The sequence below is a fragment of the Xyrauchen texanus genome, chromosome 12, assembly GCF_025860055.1.
Source record: "Xyrauchen texanus isolate HMW12.3.18 chromosome 12, RBS_HiC_50CHRs, whole genome shotgun sequence".
Classification (NCBI taxonomy): Eukaryota; Metazoa; Chordata; class Actinopteri; order Cypriniformes; family Catostomidae; genus Xyrauchen; species Xyrauchen texanus.
This window is the reverse complement of record NC_068287.1, coordinates 11444408-11450964: the sequence shown is the minus strand read 5'-3', so window position 1 is coordinate 11450964 and position 6557 is coordinate 11444408. Positions and strand designations below refer to the sequence as shown.

Sequence of the window (6557 nt, the reverse complement as noted above, 5' to 3'; positions counted from 1 at the left end):
GTCTTCTGTTATTGTCTTCAGTTGAAGTGTGAATTTCAGTGGTCTTCTGGAGTGATATTTATACTCCTATTTTGCAGGAAATGGTTTGAGGAAATCATTTTCACTATTGCCCAACAAGAGGGGAATGATCTTTATCTGATAACAATCAATAACTGCCATGACCCGTTTCAGCAACACTCAATCCTTCCTCTTACAGATTACTGTCTCATATGTTTTGACTTGATTTGTTATTCTAAACACCAGGGGCCGGATTCACAAAGAAAGTTCTTAAGAGAGAAATGAAGAAAGTTCTTAGGAAAAATGACAAGAAGTTTGTGAGAACTTTCCAAAGTGCAATTCTTGAAAAATTCGTTTTCAAATATTTTCTTATATCTTAATTTTTTTTCTGAAGAATAAAAAGAGAAAATGACATTGTCTGATCAGTCTACTCGTGTGCTTGCCTTGTCACATAGCCAAATTCCATACTTTACACTGCTAAATCATAATGACACATTTATCTGTTTACCATTTTTTTTTAAAGTAGCAAGCACCTCGCAATAATAATAAAAAAAAAATTGTATTTAAAGTGCGTGAGGTGAGTATAATGACATTAACTGCCAAGTTTGCGCTACTGTGGATGTAGGCGTGCATCCTCTGGGTGTATTGTATGTAAATGATGTGACGCAATGCGCAATTTGCTATTTTCCTAAGAATTTGGTTGTTGCTCTAAGACGTTTCAATACATGTCTTATCTCACCCAGATTCCACAAGCTGGTGTTAATAAAGTTAATGCCCAAACTCTTAAAATGTAGTGGAACATTAAATTATGTCCATGACAATCACTGGCGTAGCCGTTTTGAGAAAGAGAAATATATATATATATATATATATATATATATATATATATATATATATATATATATATATATCATGAGATTGTCTTAAAATATCTAAAGGTCATGGCTTATTTTTCTATTATTATATTTATAATTGTATTTATGATATCATTTATATTAGTATTTTCCCTCGCATTGTAGTAGAGTGAATTTTAAGTCACTGCAAAAGGGGGCGGTGGAAGAAGTTGGACAGAGTAAAATGTTTGGATTTGGTATGATTTTTTGACGACTTCATTATTTTGATTATATTTTGGTTTAGTAATAATAATAGTATAGTAATAAGTGTAATTTGAATTCAGAAATACATATAGATAGTTTCATTAAATTAATACATTTTTTCCAATTCAAAATCAACCAGTAGATGTGAAGTGCGTGCCGACACAAACACTTTTAATTCTAGCCATGATTTGTGTGTCAGTAGATGAAAATTATTCATAAAACTTACATTCTCTATAATTTAAAGGAGCATACATCCAAATTCTGATGAGAATCAAATTCTTTATTCGCTTAATAGAAGTAAGTCACTGTCATAGAATTCATCAAGGACACATTTAATACACAAAAGAACGTAAGTCCAATTTTTGTTTATTCATTGCATACAGACCATTTACACTACCAACTTCTTATGAATGTGCTGTTTGTTTAAATCGTTGGTGAGGGAATGGACTTTCAAACAGGACTCGGATGCTGAAATTACCGGAGAAGAACCTCAGAAATACATTTCTGCACTCTTTTTTCTCTCTTGTTTGCACTCTTAATATAGGGCCCACAGTTTCATAGATGTTTCTGCTTCTGAGGGATTCTGAGGGACAACAGAATTTCCCAATTAATCCGTGCTATACAGTTTCATTTTGCCTGTCCTACTATCAGTAAGCATGTAATATTATGCTTTTAATGCTTAAAGTGCAATTCTTGAAAAATTCTTACATTTTCAAATATTTTCTTATATCTTAATTTTTTTTTCTGAAGAATAAAAAGAGAAAATGACATTGTCTGATCAGTCTACTCGTGTGCTTGCCTTGTCACATAGCCAAATTCCATACTTTACACTGCTAAATCATAATGACACATTTATCTGTTTACCATTTTTTTTTTTAAGTAGCAAGCACCTCGCAATCATTTTGTTTTTTTTATGTAAAGTGCATGAGGTGTGTTAGTTTAATTACATTAACTGCCATAGGACAATTTAATAGCTGTTAACCATTTGATAACTTTTAATTTGACATGGAGGAAAAGAAAATAAACAAATCCTTCAGTAGACAAGGGCTGAGGAAATTATTTCAAGGAAATAGACTGATCAGACTGTAATAATAGACTAATAATAGACTGATCAGACAATGTCATTTTCTCTTTTTATTCTTCAGAAAAAAAAATTAAGATATAGAAAATATTTGAAAACGAATTTTTCAAGAATTGCACTTTGGAAAGTTCTCACAAACTTCTTGTCATTTTTCCTAAGAACTTTCTTCATTTCTCTCTTAAGAACTTTCTTTGTGAATCCGGACCCTGGTGTTTAGAATAACAAATCAAGTCAAAACATATGAGACAGTAATCTGTAAGAGGAAGGATTGAGTGTTGCTGAAACGGGTCATGGCAGTTATTGATTGTTATCAGATAAAGATCATTCCCCTCTTGTTGGGCAATAGTGAAAATGATTTCCTCAAACCATTTCCTGCAAAATAGGAGTATAAATATCACTCCAGAAGACCACTGAAATTCACACTTCAACTGAAGACAATAACAGAAGACTTCATCGCTTAATATACCAAAGACACACAGCAACTCCAGGTGAGACGACTTAAAATGATCTTTTGACAAATCAGATGCAAAGGTCAGTTCACCACAGGGACATTTTTAGACATTTTTAAATTAAATATGAGAAATATCAGTCAATTCTGTAAAGGAAATATGTTCATTTTTCATTGTCTTAATGCTGGATTTTTCCTTTTGTTAAATAACCACAACCAAACTTATTTGTGAAACAACAACTACATTGAAGTAACTAATAAAATAAAAAATAAAAAAGTTGAACTCTTTCAAATTGAGAGATCCTTGAATAGTGAATAAATAGAAGTTCAATACTTGATTGTATGTATACCTATTCGTTTTGAATTTACTTTGGAAAACTTGAATTGTAATTTATAACAAAACTTTTAGCATAATGAAGTTGCTGAAAATGATCCACTTTGTCATTGTTATTTACCAGAGACATGGAATCTGAGACAATCGAGGTGGCAGCGCTAGGAAGACCTCTGTTTCCTGGAATGCTTTACGACTGCCGCAAGGATTCCTTCATTCCAGGTGATGTGCCTACTTATATATATATATATATATATATATATACTGTATATTAAAAAATAATAATAATTATATAAAAATAATTAATAAAAAATAAATATATAAAAACTTAAATAATATTAAATGACCACTTTTCATACCACGGGTCTTCATGACCTTTGGGAGCTAAAAATCTTCTTCAGTCAAGGGGCAGATCTAGATATATTTTTAAGGGGTGACAAGGGGGTGTCATACAGACTATGAGGGGTGGCAACACCAAAGCAAGCCCCCATGCATAGTTCTTATGGATTAATGTATCAAGCTTCATTGCAACAAGAAGTTCATTAATTGGTGTCACAATCAAATTTCAAATGTCCATCAATTGTCTATACAACTGCATTTCCACAGGAACCACATAGTAACCATTTTGCTACTGATTTGCCAACATGAAATATCCCATGTTATTCTGCTATTAAAATCCTGAAGGACTATCACCTTTGTAACAGCAGGAATAATCCATCTGAAAGTGAAGATTAACACAAAGTTAGGTCTAAATAATAATAAACTGACAGAAAATTGTGCTGTGTGGTGCAGTGCTGCAAAACTCATGAATATTTATTATGTTAAGCACAGTATACGATTCTTTTAAATGACCTGTTTTGATCAACAGTCATTCTTAATGACCGATTCAAGCACTCAAATAAATATTTCACATAATATTGTAATTGTATTTCTACATCTGACTCTATCAATCTTGGGATTTTGTTAGTTATTAGATGAACACATAGATCAGTTCTCTGATTAAGAACATGACTGATTGATCTTCTAGTGGAAACTTTTTACTTTTGGAGGTTTTGCATTCCAAATATAAAAGTTATCTTAATAAAACAAGATTGCATCTGTACATCAGTGGATGGGTGTTTAAAAATATAAAGCAATAAAAGATGTGAGAATGGTGATAAGAGTAGCGGAAACACAGACACGTCCTTCTCGGTTTTGTCTCATGTTTAGATTTCAGGGAAGGGAAGATATTTTATTGCATTGCACGATGATTTGACAATACTTTCAAAGCGCTCAGAATCTGGTTACCATGACAACGACCAACTTGCTTGGCGCTCTCTGTCGCCATCCAACGCTATGGAAGCCCTAAACCACAAGGTGGAAAAAAAATAACAAAATGTGTCTGTCACTGATCGATCGATCGATCGATCGATCGATCGATCGATCTATCTATCTATCTATCTATCTATCTATCTATCTATCTATCTATCTATCTATCTATCTATCTATCTATCTATCTATCTATCTATCTATCTATCTATCTATCTATCTATCTATCTATCTATCTATCTATCTATCTATCTATCTATCTATATATATATATATAAGTGGTCTCAGTTCCTTCCTGAGCCTGTCTTACATTTTTTTCTCTTAAAAAAAATTTGTTTTACAAGTGATACATATAAAATGGGAAAAAAGGCAAAAAAAAAAATTCTCTCTTCAAAATATATTATTTGCTCTCTTCAAAAAAAGGAATGCGGTACCCACCTTGGCCACCAGGTGCCACTATCAGTAAACATGTAATATTATGCTTTTAATGCTTTCTCTTAATTATTTCACCTTAAACATATCAATTGATGATAAACTGGGCGTAAAATGTGTTAATGTTATTATATTTAAAAACATAGTTTATTAAAAGTCTCTTTCAATCTCTGAATGTATCTCCCGTTAAATCTCCATTGCAGTCGTCCGGTTGAATGTGCGTTTAGTCTACTGACTCATGCATTAACATTACCATGAACCCCTAACACCCGAGAATTAATCAAGTTACTAAACTACTAATAATTAAAACCATTAAATGTAAACTTAGACAATAATTTAATAAAATATATATTTTAATAAAAGTCTTCCCCCGGCAGAACCTGGGGAGCGATACTATAAGTGATTCCTCACCCCTCACCAATTTGTTTGGGATTAGCATTTTACATCGGCGTAACTGTCTAGCTCATTTTTAGACTGACCAACAATATTTGGATATTTATTTGACATTCTTCACCTGGAACTCTTCACTTCTGCAGTAGACAGTGTGTTTCAAAAGCATAGACAACTTGTTATATTAAAATATATTATTATAATGAAATTTCACCATGAAAGTCTGCACATGACATATAGCAACAGAGAAAGCATTAAAAGCATAATATTACATGTTTACTTATAGTGGCACCTGGTGGCCAAGGTTGGTACCGAATTCCTTTATTTGAAGAGATTTTTTGGGGGTTTCCCATTTTATATGTATCACTTGATATCAAAACTCAAATAAAAACTAAATTTAATGGAAAACTAAAACTAAAATATAAAATATTTTAAAACTAAAACTAACAATCAAAACAAAAACAAAACTAAATTGGAGCAAAAGCTGTAAAATGAAATAAAAAATAAACAGAGTTTCCTCGATTACAAAACTTCAGGTGCGTCACATGTCTGTCTGTAACTATGGTCCTGTGAATAATCCTCCACTGAGAAGCTGTTCGCTTCTCCATGGGACGTTTATACAGGGTTCTCCACCTGTCCCTCATGAGGAAATCAGTAGTAGCTTCTTAACCCCCAAGAGTTTATAAGTCGTCCTGAGGACAAACAATCCGAAGCATGATAAAAAGGTATCGCCTGAATCACAATTGAGTCGATCTATTTTATTAATATAATATTTTATATATTATAATATCGCCTGAATCGCGAGGATGTTTTCATTCCAGTTATCTCTCCCACAAACTTAAACAACCCAGTTACACCGGAGATCAGAGGGGTTACCAGGATATCATGTTTGGGGGGCATTTGGCTTGTTTGGGGGCAACATAAACAATTGAAAAAATCGGCGCAAAATTAAGCTATACTACACACAATCTGTTTTAGTGCATATCTTTTTCTAAGCCAGGAACCCAGAGATAGGCACAGGGCCCCTATTAGACTATAGGGCTATCACATAAAAGTTAGTTAAACCAGGTCAACATTAATAATATGATGATGATATTATTATTATTATTATTGACAGATTCATATATCAGATCATGGTGATTGCCTGGTGATGAGTGAAAAGCTTATAAGTACACACTAGCATTAAATGAGAAAATAACAAAGTTGTGAGCAGTGAGCCTTGTAACACGAGCTGCCAACAGATTCAAAATACATATCGTCTGTGTGCAGAGTGACAGTCTGACTGTGACTATTGCGCACTCTGGTTGTTAATGTGATCCGGCAGCAGACTGACACACACCCAATAACGGCCAATAGAAAAGCAATAGGCTACATTTTTTTTAATGAAAGTTCTAGTTAGGACTGTTCATTTTTTAGTTAAGGGGCTACTGGAGGAGTTTTGAGATCTATAGTCAAAATAGACTTAGATAAATT

General features: G+C 32.9%; 1 pseudogene; it reads left to right on the top strand.

Moving 5' to 3' along the window:
• Positions 1-3085: 3085 nt before the first annotated feature.
• Positions 3086-6557, top strand: part of LOC127652283 (neoverrucotoxin subunit alpha-like) — a 144248-nt pseudogene continuing 140776 nt past the window's right edge.